Source organism: Olea europaea, chromosome 18 (assembly GCF_002742605.1).
Source record: "Olea europaea var. sylvestris chromosome 18, O_europaea_v1, whole genome shotgun sequence".
NCBI classification, from domain to species: domain Eukaryota; kingdom Viridiplantae; phylum Streptophyta; class Magnoliopsida; order Lamiales; family Oleaceae; genus Olea; species Olea europaea.
This window is the reverse complement of record NC_036254.1, coordinates 3,745,993-3,760,352: the sequence shown is the minus strand read 5'-3', so window position 1 is coordinate 3,760,352 and position 14,360 is coordinate 3,745,993.

Genomic DNA, 14,360 nt, shown 5'->3' with positions numbered 1-14,360 from the left:
TAATTTACTTTTCAAATTTAATTGCTTATTTTTATTATTTTACAAATGTTTAAATATTTTTTTTAAATTCTTTAGATATATTAATTATTTAATATTATATTATTTCTTTTAATTTTTTTACTATTACTTAATATAAAATAATTAATTAATCTAAATTAGCAACTAATAAATATTTCGATAAATAATATAACATTTACATCTTATATTTACTAATAATTTTAAATACATAATAAACATTCAAATTAAGCAATTCAAATAAATAATTACATATTAGAGAACGCAATATAAGCCATTAATAATTATTTAATTAACTTCAATAATTACCGAAAAAAAAGGAAAAAAAACCCAAGGCTTAACCGACGGCCCAGTCAACTGGGCCGGCCGGCCCAACTTCCCAGTTGACTGGGCGCCCAGTCAACTGGGCAACCCAGTCAACTGGGTTGCCCAGTTGACTGGGACAGGGCGCCCAGACGGCCCAGTTAACTGGGCCGTCTGGGGCGGCTGGGCGCGCCCAGACGGCGTGCCCAGTCGCCCAGCCTTGCCATCCAGACCATTTTCGGCCGAGGAGATCGTCGGAAAAGTCCATTTCCGGCGATCTCCACTCCTTCCCAAGCGATAACAACCCAAAATTCCACATTTACACAAGGATTTCTCAACAAATATGTATAAAATCATACTTTTTTCCAAAAATAAAAATATAAACATGGTTTTTTTTTTTTGTATAAATTTCTTACCTTCTTCAGAGGGAAATGGCCAAGTGGGTCTCCTGTTTTTCCTTATTTGTCGGTGACTGGGTCGACTGTGCTACAATATTTTTTCGTCTCGGCTTCGGCTTCGGCTTCTGCTTCTTCTTCAAGTGAGGGTAAAATTGGGTTTGTCTTCATTTTTTTGGTTCACTGTTTTTAATAATTTTGCCTTTTTTTTCTCATTGGTCAAAGGCCATTTTGGAAAACTGGCCGGGTCAACCGACCAACAGCCACTAATTCCTCGAGGTAATTTTGTTAATTTGCATGATATGGGCTGAAGTCAAGATAATACCACAAGGTTGGGGCCATGTTATGGAGCTGTCCTAAAGAGTGAAAGATGGAGATGAATTCATAACTCAGTTTGGGAAAAATTCACAACTTAGGTATTAACTATAACTAATTCAATTTTCAAGTTAAAAGTTTCAAAATTCAAAACTCAGGTGCTAAATAAATAATTAAAAATATTTTATTAATTAAATATATTAATGTCACAATTATATAATTAATGATCACGTATTTATCGACCACATATTATCAAATTATTTGGTCACTGATTATTTCTGGATCACAAATAAAAAAAATTATAGATTACAAATTATTTTACAATCACATTTCAAAAATTTCATAAGTCACAATTTGTTCATCAGTCACAAATTAAAATATATATATTTATATGTCACAAATCACAAAATTTTTAAGTAACAACTCATTACACGATAAAAAATTATCAAATTGTTGGTCAAAAATTAACAAAATTTTGAGCTATACATTATTTATTGGTCATATTCAACAAAATAGTTCGTGATCACCACCAACGCTTGTGACCATCACCTCACCACTGCTTTCAGCTACACTACCACCAATACTACTTCCTAGCAACACTTCCATCATTTGAAACAAACCAACACCCACCACCAAAAACCACCACTAAATCACAAACATTGTGACACAACCAACGGAACAATGCATATAATTGGTCACAACCACCACCGCAACGAAACAATGCATCACAACACCCACATAATTGATCACAAACACTATTCTTCCCACACTCCATCATCGTCGCCAACACCACCACCCCCAAAACCCCACCACCCACCCCACCTTGCCACCACAACCACACATCACCACCACCTAACCAGATCCCATCGACTGTAGCCACAACGACATCATCACGCACATCCAAAACATGATCCAATCGATTATTGCGCGAAGAGTGTGCCATAGCGATGTATTCCAGCAGTGTTATCTGTTCTTTCGACACAGTGCCCAGCAGCATCAATGTCATCGCACAACATATTCCAGCGACATTATCTCTTCTTCTGTTGGCATTTTCCGATCATGGACAGAGGTCTTCAGGGCAGCAGCGGCACTCCTAGGCAGAGGTCACATGATGGCACTCCTTTTGCAGCGACTTTGGTCTCACAATCAGTACCGCTTTGTTGTAGTGGTGCCAATCCTGTTCATGCGACTTCGATCCTCCTGAAGCGTTGACAATCTCGCATCGACACAGGAGTAGAGGGTGTGTAGGTAGAAGGAAGATAAAGAGGGGGGAAAAGTTGGGAAATTATTATTGTTTGAGAGAGAAATTGGGTTGGGATAGATGGGTGTGGTGGGCATATATATTAATTTAATTTTGTAATATTATCATTAATATTTAAGAATTCAATTAATACTTAAGTTTTGGTAAATTAATCCTCACACCTGATTTTTGAATTGGAAAACTTAAATATTTGTTTATATGCAATTTCCTCAATTCATAAAGCAAGTCCGATTAAGGTTTGGTCCAATTTGGTGGGGGAGGGGGGGGGGGAACCAAGATATGAAAATTACCCAATCCATTGTCTTCCTTCAATTAACAAATCAAATCTTCCATTCGCCAATTCTGTGCAGCTAGAAATTGTACACCACAAACCCACAAATGCTTACAAAATGCTGAATGATATGGATCTCCAATTAAAGTGAAAGCCAAGTTTGTTTTCAAGGGGCGAAGAAAATTTTGATTCGAAAAATGGACTTACAATCTGGTTATTTATGTATGTGCGCAACAGGCTATGGAATTTTCATGGATACTATTCTAATTGTAAGTGGACAATTATGTACCGTTGGAGATTTAGTATATGAGAATTTGTGTCCTTACCGCCTCTATTCATTGGCAAAGAAGAAGAATGAAAAGCTGGGGCCCAAGTATTTCGGTCCATTTAAAGTAATAAAGCATATAGGGCCTACGACAAATCACTTGAAACTGTTGCCCGTTGCTACAGTACACCCCTTCTTGATATGTCAAAATTAAAAAAACGGTGCTAGAATTGCAAGTGGCCTGCCAACTGCTTCCTCTTTTCTTAATGTTAATTTGGAGTGGATTGTAAAACTCAATCAATTCTTGGACATCAACCAAGTATCAGAAGGGTAGTGATGCGAACATCATCCTTCATAATGCCATCTGTTTGGGCCATTTTATGTTCCATTTATTTTTAGGCCTTATGTTTTATTGGGCTTGTATATGGGTTTGGCCTAGGCTCTTAAATTAAGTTTATTATTTTACTATTTATGTGGTTGTAATGGAATTCAAAATCAGTTGATAAATGAATTAAATTAAGTCTCGTTTGTGGCCACGTTTTCCCTCTTATTTCTTCCCTACTTTTCCACTCTCTAATTTTTCCTCTTTTGCTCTTGTTCTTCTTCTTCATTTGTTGTTGACCTTCTTCTCTGCTGTTGATCACTTCAATTGGTTCTACATCAATTTTTGGTATCAGAGCTAAACCTGGGTCAACAATTAAACTGAACAACTTCTCGGTATCTTCTCCTGTCTGCAACCTGTTATTCTACTACTATAAACAAGCCATAGTTGCACTCAAGCCACAAATAGTGTCCAGTTGATAGTAACAAAATAAACACCGCTGTCCAACAATCATCCGACTGCACTACTCCAAACTACTTGTTATTCACTACAACCTAAAATCTTAGTTGCTTACCCAGCCATCTCCTTCTCAAAATAAACCATCCAAAAAAAAAAAAACTAATAACAGCCTCACCCACGACCTCATAGCAATTGCCACAACAAAAATTGACTCCAATACCCCCACGTCTTCATCCAAGCAACCTACTACCTAAAATTCCACAAAAATGCGTAATCAATCCACACCCATCCACCAACTAGCGACAACTTTAGTTATCTAACTCCACTTCAATCTTCATCATTACCATTGATCGAAGTCAGACCATAATTACAATCGTCTGCAAGCCCCATATAGTTAACCCATTACATTCAAACCACCACCACTGTCCCTTTCACAGCCGCTACACAGTCATCATCTCAAACCACCATCCATCTATTCACAAACCATCACGCTAATCACTGTAAAACTCCCATAAAGTCCAACCGACGTTGCTTCTTATCTAGGAACCTCCTCGCGTCGACAACCTATAGTCGAAACCTACTGGAAAAATCTATTTACTTGTTAGTCGCCTCTATTCATCCGATCGACTACCTTTGGGAATTCTCGATTTTGACTTCTCCATCACTGCCTTTGCATCTATTCGGCTAAGGGTTGGAAATACAAACATTAACTTAAATACACCCATAAACAAATCCAACAGACAAAAAAGGTAGCTCTTTGTCTCATCGATTGGCTCAGCTACTCTAATGAACAAAAGGAAGTTACTATTTTTATTTATTCTCGATTTCTATCACTGTTTATCTTAATTTGTATGGGTTAACTTTTTTGCTATAGTCTTTACATAAAATTCACGGGATTAGATCCCTAGACCTGTTAGTCTCTTGCTTTGTCATACTTCCACTTTTACCTTACTTCTTTTACATGATTAAGTTGCTGATTAATGTTTGATCCTTGCTTTATAATTTTACATAGATCAACAATATCAGCTTGCATATTTGGATTTTCATAATATCCCAAAAAATACTAAAATTTAAATGCTCAAGTTGTTATTTTCATTTCTTGAACAAGTTGTATATTGATCTCGCCATTCACTTCATATAGTTAGCGTTGCATTGCATGCGATTGCATAGTATTCGTCCTGTCATACCCAGTTCCAATACTTTGACCATGGACCCTTCCCAATTCGATGCCTTCACTCGACAATTAGCTAACTACAGGCTCAATTAACAACTGTCCAAACTGAAGTGACTACTATTCTTGAAAAGAGTAGGGAACTAGCTGCTAGGGTAAACAATTTAGAACAAACCCCACTATCAATCGACATTGATAACTCTGAAGCATCTCATAACATACCCTATCATTGTCGACAAGGTGGTCAACAACGTATTTGACATGGACGAAGGAATGGAGAATAAGAATGCGAACATAAACGAGGTCATAATCGTTACAGTACTCATTCACATCATCGTTATGAGGAGCATTACTTTCAAAACATCAAGTTAGATGCTTTTACTTTCGATGACTATTTAGATCCTAGAGTTTTTACATAATGGATTAGAGACAAGGATCGTTTGTTTTCATGGTATGGGGTCCCGAGGATCGGAGAGTTTAATTTTTTAGTTTGAAATTAACTAGTGTTGTCGAACTCTTTTGGGAAAGTGTTGAAGACCTCCTTAATAGATGTCATATACATCACGTTAGAAGTTGGGAGGAAATAAAGCTCCGCTTTCAAGAGAAGTATTTAGCTCACTCTTATAAGAGCAATTTGTTGGACCAGTGGAATGCCCTTCCACAAGTAAAATCATCTAGTGACTAACTATGTTACTCAATTTGCAGAATTTCAAATGCGATGTCACATCGTCGAGGGTAAAGCCATGACTTTGAGTAGGTTCAGATAGGGCCTAAAAGATGATCTTCGACGTGAACTTGTTATTCGAGGTGTTACCACTCTTGATCACGTTTATTCCTTAGTTCGAGATTACGAGTTTAATAATAAGACTCTGTATGGAAGGCTTAGTGATAACCATCCATCCATCCCATCGGCAACACCTCCTCCCGTCAAGTTGCTTCTAAGACCTCTATCGTCTAACGCACCCCCTACTTTAGACAATAAAGGTAAAGTTCGCTCATATCTCCTGTAGATGTTCAAGCCCAACCTTAGCTATTGACAAGTGGAAGGACGTCTTAGATGAGCCTTTAGAAAATCAAGTCTACGAGCCTAACTTTGAAGAGTTAGACAATTTGGATGATAATGAGAATACCTTCTTAGGTTGCCTTCATACACTACTTCTAGGTCTAGGTCCTGCTTCTTTAGCCCTCGACATCTCTCGATTGAGTGTTGTACGTTGTATCCTTACCTAACCTAAGGATGTCGATGATTGGCATCGTCATGCTATTTTTCATACTTACATCAAGATCAACGATAAGGGTTGTAAAATTATTGTTGATAGTGGGAGTTGCATTAATGCGATTCTTGTGGCTACAATGTCCCTTATTAGGTTAAAGCCTATCTCGTACCCTCAACCGTATAGCGTCTCATGGGTTGATACTTTTCCATAGCTATGAAAGAGCGTTGTATGGTACCTATCTAGGTTCTTGAGTATAAGGATCATATATAGTGTGACGTCGTTCCTATGGATGTCGGACATATCATTCTTGGTCAACCTTGGTTGATCGATCTGGATATAGTTATGGACGGTCAAGTTCATGTTCCTTTGTATTTAATGGAAAGAATACCCACCTTAATCCTTTACCACAAAATCTGTTGACTCACAACAAGCCAAAAAAATTGTAGAGCTAAAAGGATTACATGTGATTAGCCCTACAAAATTTGAGCGTAAACTTGTAGATGATTCAGTCGTGTTTGCAGTGATTGTTATGGAAGTCCCGTCCGATTTCCCAATAGCACACCCACAGAATTTAAGGATGTATTTCCTGATAACTTCCCTGATCTATTACCTCACTTGTAGGATATTCAACATTTTATAGATTTTATTCTAGGTTCGTCTCTCCCAATTTTGTTTCACTATAGGATGAATCCTGCTAGGCACGCTGAGCTCCAGAGACAAGAGAGTGAATACTTCTTCACAAAGGCTTCATCTATGAAAGTTTAAGTCATTGTGCAGTTCCCGCCCTTTTGACACCTAAGAAATATGGTTCCCGGGCGTAATCAATAAAATCACTATCAAGTATCGTTTTCCAATTCCTCAACTTGATGATATGCTAGGTATGACAATCAGTGACACAATCTATTCCAAAATTGATTTAAAGAGTGGGTATCACCAAATTTGGATATGCTTAGGTTACGAGTGAACAATTACATTTAAGACGAAGGATAGTGGTATGAGTGGTTGGTCATGCCTTTTAGACTAACCAAAGCTCCAAGTACCTTTACGAGAGTGATGACACAGGCCCTTCGGCCTTTCATGGGTAAATTCATTGTCGTCTACTTTGATGACATTATTGTATACAACAAAACTAGGGAACAACATCGAGATCATCGTACACGAGTTTGCTCTACACTCCGCACAACAAGCTTGTATGCCAACGTAAAGAAATGTTCTTTATTCATCGATAGAGTTGTGCTCCTTGGATTCATTGTCTCGGCTATAGGAGTATCTGCTGATCCTGCGAAGATTTGAGAAATTGTTGATTAGCCTGACCCCAAGACTATACATGACGTTAGGCGTTTTCATGGCTTATCTACCTTTTATTGTTGTTTCATCAAGGGGTTTAGCACGATCATGGCTCCTATCACAGAATGTATGAAGAGAGGAGAATTTCATTGAACGCAGAAAGTGACTAAGGCTCTTAAGTTAATCAAAAAGCGAATGACAGAAGCTCCTATCATGCAACTCCCAGATTTTTCCAAAGTTTTTGAGGTCGAATGTGATGCGTCAGGGATAGGAATAGATGGAGTCATGAGTCAAGAACGCCATCCTATTGGTTATTTTAGTAAGAAATTAAATGATGCTAAACAACGATACTCGACTTATGATAAGGAGTTGTATGCAGTTGTACAAGCTTTGCGCTATTGACGTCATCACTTGTTACCCCAAGAATTGGTCCTCTATTTGGACCATGAGGCCCTTCGTTTTCGTAATTCCCAGAGACGGCTAAATTCTAGACATGACCATTGGATTGAATATTTGCAGGCTTATTCTTTTGTCTTAAAGCATAAAAGGGGTGTTGAAAACCAAGCAGCTGATACTTTAAGCCGTCACATCTCTCTTTTGTCCATCATGATTGTTAAGGTCATAGAGTTTGAAAGACTTAAGGATGAATACAAGTCATGTCCCGATTTAAAAGACATTTATCTTGCTTTGCAAAATGGGATGATAGATACTACTGACGATTTCTGTTTGGAGAAGGGCTATCTTTTTTAGATCCAATGAGTCGTGCTTCCTTAGGACTTCAGTGCAAGACTTTAAAGTGTGGGGAGTCATGTCGATGGCTTGGCCGGACATTTTGGTCGTGATAATTCCATGGAGAAAATTGAGCGTCAGTTCTATTAGCCCAGTTTAAATACAGGCGTGACCAAGATAGTTAGCACATGCAACACCTATCAAAGAACTAAGCAAAGGAGGCAGAACACGCGTCTCTACATACCTCTTCTCGTCCCTACTTGTCCTTGGCAAAAGTTAGTATGTATTTCGTACTAAGGTTGCCATGTACTCCAAAATTTCATCATAGCAGATGGCTTCTTGAAAATGGCACACTTTATTCCCTGTAACAAAACTTTCGATGCATCCAAGGTTGCTTAGTTATACTTTTACGAGATCTTCAAGCTGTATGGCCTCCCTAAGACCATTGTCTTGAATAGGAAAGTTCGTTTCACTAGCCATTTTTAGCGAACCCTATGGTGTATGGTTGGCACTAAACTGAAATTTTCGACTGCATACCACCCACAAACTAATGGTCAAACTGAAGTGTTAACCATACTCTTGGTAATCTTTTAAGGTGTTTAGTCCAAGAAAACCTTAAGAATTGGGACTTAATTCTTCCTACTGCCTAACATGCATATAACAGTTCTGTGAATCGATCTTATAAGTATGAGTCTTTTGAGTTTGTTCATGGTTTTAGTCCTAGGAAGCCGTTAAACCCTATTCCCATGTCTCCACATGCTAGTTGTCTGTGTTAGCTGAGTCTTTTGCACAACATCTACATGACTTGCATATTTAGATCAATAAATAGCAGGAAGCAAATAATGCATCATATAAACTTCAAGTTGATTTGCACAAATGCGACATTAAATTTAATAGTGGAGATTATATTATGATTCAAATTATACCAGAATGGCATCCATCTGGACCTACTTTCAAGTTGCAAGCTCGTAGTGCTAGTCCTTTCAAAATTTTAAAGCGTGTTGTCCAAATATATATATCATTGATTTATCGTTATATTTTGGCTACCACTCTACCTTTAATGTTGAGGATTTAGTTGCTTACAAAGGTCAATTTAACCCAGCCGATGATCCTTTCATATCTCTATCTGTGGACCTTCATCCTGAACATGTTATCCCTGCCCCGATTCCGCCTATTGCAGCATACAAAGATAAAATTGATATTATTCTAGATGCAAAGACCATATTAACCAAGGATGGAGAGATTCAGTGCTTCGTTATTCGTTGGGAGGACCGTCCTGATTCTGATTGTACTTGGATCTCCAAGGAGACACTTCAGCAACTTGACCCTGATTTGTTGGACCATTATAAGAGTCAACAATATCTTCCTTTACCCAGATCACCACCCTTACATGTCTATAAACGTTGAAAGAAGTTTGTTCAACTGCTTAGTTTGTGACTGGGAGATTGACGGTAGCCTTTTGTAATTTACCCACTCGACGGGGTCGAGTTTTCTCCCAACTCGAGTGAGTTGATACGGATAGCATCCTTCATCAGGCCATTTATTTGGACCATTTTATCTTCCATTTATTTTTAGGCCTTATTTTTTTTGGGCTTGGTTATGTGTTTGGCCCAAGCCCTCAAATTAGATTTATTATTTTGTTATTTAATGGTTGTAATGGAATTCAAAATCAGTTGATGAATGAATTAAATTATTTAGTTTGTGGCCACGTTTTCCCTCTCCTTCCCCCATTTCTCCCCTGTTTCCCCTCTCTGGTTTTTCCTATTCCACCTTTCTCTTTTGCTTCTTCTTCTTTATTTGTTGTTGGCCTTCTTCTCTGCTATTGATCACTTCAATTTGTTCTACATCAGGTCGTCTGTGGGTAAAGAGTATCAACTCATTCCTAATGCTAAGAGGTGGTGCATTTTTGAGTCATTGAGGAATAAAGTCTATCCTCAATTGGCCAACCTTTTTCTTTATTGGAATTGCTTTATGGATGTCAACCCAGGTCTTGTTATGTTCAATCAAATGGTCTAATTGAATAATAAGCTAGAAGTCTTTTGACTTTCGTTTAGGCCATGGCGGCCAGTGCTCCTAAGATCATAGAAGCAATGCTACAAAAAAAGAAGAGCCTGCAGGGTATACCTTTTTTAGTATTGAACTACTAAGAAATTTGTTGTGCAAGAAGGGCTCCTAGCCAACCAGGGCGAGTAACAAAGTGAATGGAGTAATTGACGTTTTTAACTCGTAGAGCTGGCGTTGAATCTTCTGAAAATTTGTAAACTTCATTTTGCAACACTTCCACCGGACAACGTGTCTTTGGAACTCGGGGGTAATGATAGGTCCCCAATTCCGAAAGAGCTCGGAAGAAGTGAGAAGATTATGCATCAACAGAATTCTGTTGTGGCAAGTTGGGGGGAAATTTAGTAGGAAAGTATCTATGAATAGAGAGGCAACTGGTAGTGATGGAAGGCAGGAATTCAATGAGTGAAAGTAAGGCTTAGGGGAGTGTAGACTTCTCGAATGACTATATGTTATCTTCATTTTCTATAATCATTTTCAGCATTCGATAAGAGTTTTGCTTATACATATTATCTTCTTTGTTTTTCCCTATTAGAATCTTAATGAGACCACAACTAAAACCTAAACTATAGAGCAATCTGACATTTGTAAGATGTAGAAGATGCACCTTCTGGAAAAGCTAATTAAGTTGGTTATAATTCACTGGTCGTCACTTATGATGAAATTTCTAGTGCATCACTTAACTTTTTGGGTGCCATACTCTTCACCGAACTTATAATTTTTAACGTTGGTCAGTACATTCATTCCCGTTAAAATGGGAAAGTCTTATAAGGCTATTAACTCCTAACGGCATGCTCATATGGCATTGGCAGTCTATGTGGAAGTTGGGTGATTTGATTGAAACAAAACAAAGTTTAACAACACAAATGAAATGGAAAAGCACATTTGACTTTGAGCAAGTTATCGTCCATACAAGAATCACGCTGGTAAATTTTTAACTGCCATGTGAAGAAAAGCAAAGAGAAACAAAGGTTAGCCTACCATGCCAATGATCTCATCAATCTCTACGCTTGAAGACTCCGTTCCACTCTTCTTATTTGTACTTTTGAAAGAAACATTTTTTCTAGCATCGTCATCAGCCCTTTGGGTTGTATCATCTTGAACAAGCTCCATTATCCTCCAATCATAAGCTATTATAAGAAGAGATCATAACAAGTCTACCCATCTAAGATGACGGTGTTCAGATTATTGAAATGCAAAGCCACGAGAGGCCAGAGAATTAAAATAAATAAAATAAAATATGTGACGAACACAGCAATGTACCGTTAAGAATAAAGATAGAAGAAAAGAGATTTCTCGTTTTGAACGTCGTCCAATTTATGTATTCAATTCTGAATAACTTATGGTTATTCTCAAGTGATTCATTACCAAAAATAACCTACTCTAGTCTGATAAAAATATGTGATTCACTCATTTATTGTGAAGCTTCCGAAAGAGAAATATTAGTGGAACCTTTGCAAATAAATAGTGGTGTAACAAATTGTTGGAAAAATAATTAGTTGCAGTAATGTTCAAAACAATAAAATGTAGAAATATAAAACTTATCGTCCGATCGAGTCTCGTGACAGTACGATGTCCTAAAGTGAAATTATCCGTCGATAATTGCTACGACCTCCGTAGACTGTCACTCCCAGGATACAATGATTGTAAACCACTTGTGCAGCAATCACAAATGATTTTTTCAGAACTCTCAATTATACTCCATAATATATGTAAAAACTCGAGTATAAGAAATTCTGAATATGAAAAGGAATAATTGATGCACGATGATTTTTCTATTTTCTTTTATGTGTGTTTTTCTCAAAACGAGATATGAGATTATATAGGCAAGATGGAAGTAACAGTCTTCACCATAATCAGAGAGTAATGCAGAATTTTAATGATTGAGTAGTTGGCATTTTAATGATTGTGGGTGGGTTGTTACGAAAACAAACGGTCAGAAAATACTGGCTAGTCTTACTCATTAAATATAAAAAAAAATTATTTTAGTCAAGGAAGCCCAAGGCCATCAAGACATTTTAATATCTGCGTAGGGAGTGACTCGAACCCTTGACGTCCCACACAAATGCCACATTTCCCACCACTTTGACACTTCATCTAATTTAATTATTTCTTTCATATTTTATATTTATACCATAAATATATAAAACAAATTACATAATCAAAATATGATAACTGATAGCAGGTTGTTTGTCCTTTGTTTTATGTTTCTGATTTAAGAGCATGTTGAGTCAGCTTATGAAGTTTACTTTTCCGTAAAAAATTACTTAAAAGTAAAACGTAAGCTTTAAAACAAATAAGTAGAGTCACCAAGCCCAGTAACTTGTAAAGACTATTTCTGTAGAACCTTACACATATCCATCCAACAAGAGCAACAAAAAAGCAATAGACATTTTTTCATTTTCGTTTCATAAGGTGCATAAGTAAAAAGATTAAGCACATCTCAATAAGTTATAAAAATCACTATGGATCTATCGAACAAGATTTAAGTGAATATAAGATGAGAAAAACTGCAGCAATTTTCATGCAATTTGAAAGTAAATCCCATCATACATTCAATCATAGATATAAAAAGGTTTGAGCGAAAAAAAGGTTCAAGCAATGGAAACGAATCAAAATTAATCGAAACAAACTAGATGGAAAAGTGAATTCAACAGGAAATACCTCATAGTTTACATTAAATTGTGTAAATCTTACCAGAAGATAACAAAAAACAATATTAATTCTTCAGAGATATTTAAAATCCTTGTGATCTACGTCTACCTTTCTCATGTTCTATATTATTTCTGTAACAATTTGATTGTATAATTTTTAAAATTTTTTTTGAGGATAATGAAAACCCTTCAATTTACAAGTGAAAACCCATAATTTCACATTATATTTACAGAAAAAATAAAGCAAAAGGAAGTCAAAAGATTAAAGCAAAAATATAAAATTTAGAACCCTAAAAACTAAGAACAACAAATCGAGCCATAATACGATAAAATCCACCCAAAATACGAAATTTAGAATCCCTGAAAACTAAGAACATTAATTCGTACACTCACAAATCGACACATGGTTTTACGATAAAAAAATTCACTGAAAGTTACACCCACAACAAGAAAATCATAATATCTAAGACTAACAGTACATTCATGTCATGCATTGAAAATCACCCCATAATTTTACGATAAAAGTAACTGAAAATAAAACCAAATCGCGAGATTCAGATTCAGAACGCAAAAGAACTGCTAACAAACAATTCATTATTCATACATGCACACGATTCGATTAAAAACAAAAGAACCCCAATTGAATCTAAATCAAATAATCAAATCTTGAAAAATTCTCCTTCAAATTCAGTATACTGACTGAATCAAACACCACAAATCCTAAGTGATTTGAAATCGACAACCGCAAACGAGAGTTTTCGGGTTGAAGTGAAGGAGAGCGCCGAACGTGTGTAATGTGGGGATTTCTGTGTTTAAAAAAGGTGCCAAAGTCTGTGATTGTGACTTGCGTGTTAAGTTTCTTGTACCTTTGGTTTGAGAATAGATTTTGTGAGGAACGATATTTTCGGAGAATATATTGTTAAAATTTATAAAAATTATGAATTCGCTTATAATTTATTATATGAAAAAGTTTTGAATTCATTTATTACTTATTAGAACAATGTATTGCTGAAAATCGGAAAATGAGTTTGAAGAAAATTGAACCCCCGTTTGAACCTTTTTTGTGAAAAATAATTATGATTTTATGAAGAATGTATGGTTAAAAGTAAAGTTGCATAAAAAATCGAGAAATCACAAACTAAATTGATCCCGTTAATTTTAAACCATTGGTTCGGGTCCAAGTAGACCCATGATTTTTTTCCATAGAAAAGAACCAAATCATTTAAAAATGTTTTGATTTAAGTTTCAAGTTTCAAAAACCACACAAAATCGTACCAAATAGTTTTTTAATTTTTTTTTAATTTTATTAAATTATAAATTATACAATTTTCACTTCAAAAAAAAAAAAAAAAATAATTTCTAACTGGCAATTTCATAGTGCTATCCATACTAAATTTAATCTAGCTAGACGTGGGATTGATATGAATATGATGCCGACAGTGTGGGAGAGAGGAAATAAGAGTTCATTCAATGTTTCAATGTGACATGGAATGGAAGTAGAACGGTTTTTGAAGCAAAAGATTAAACTTTCTAATTTTCTATTTTGAGAAATAATTTTTCAAAACGGCAAAACAAACACATTTTTAGCAATTTTAAAATAGATCCTCAAAACAGAAAACGAGAAACAAACTCCCA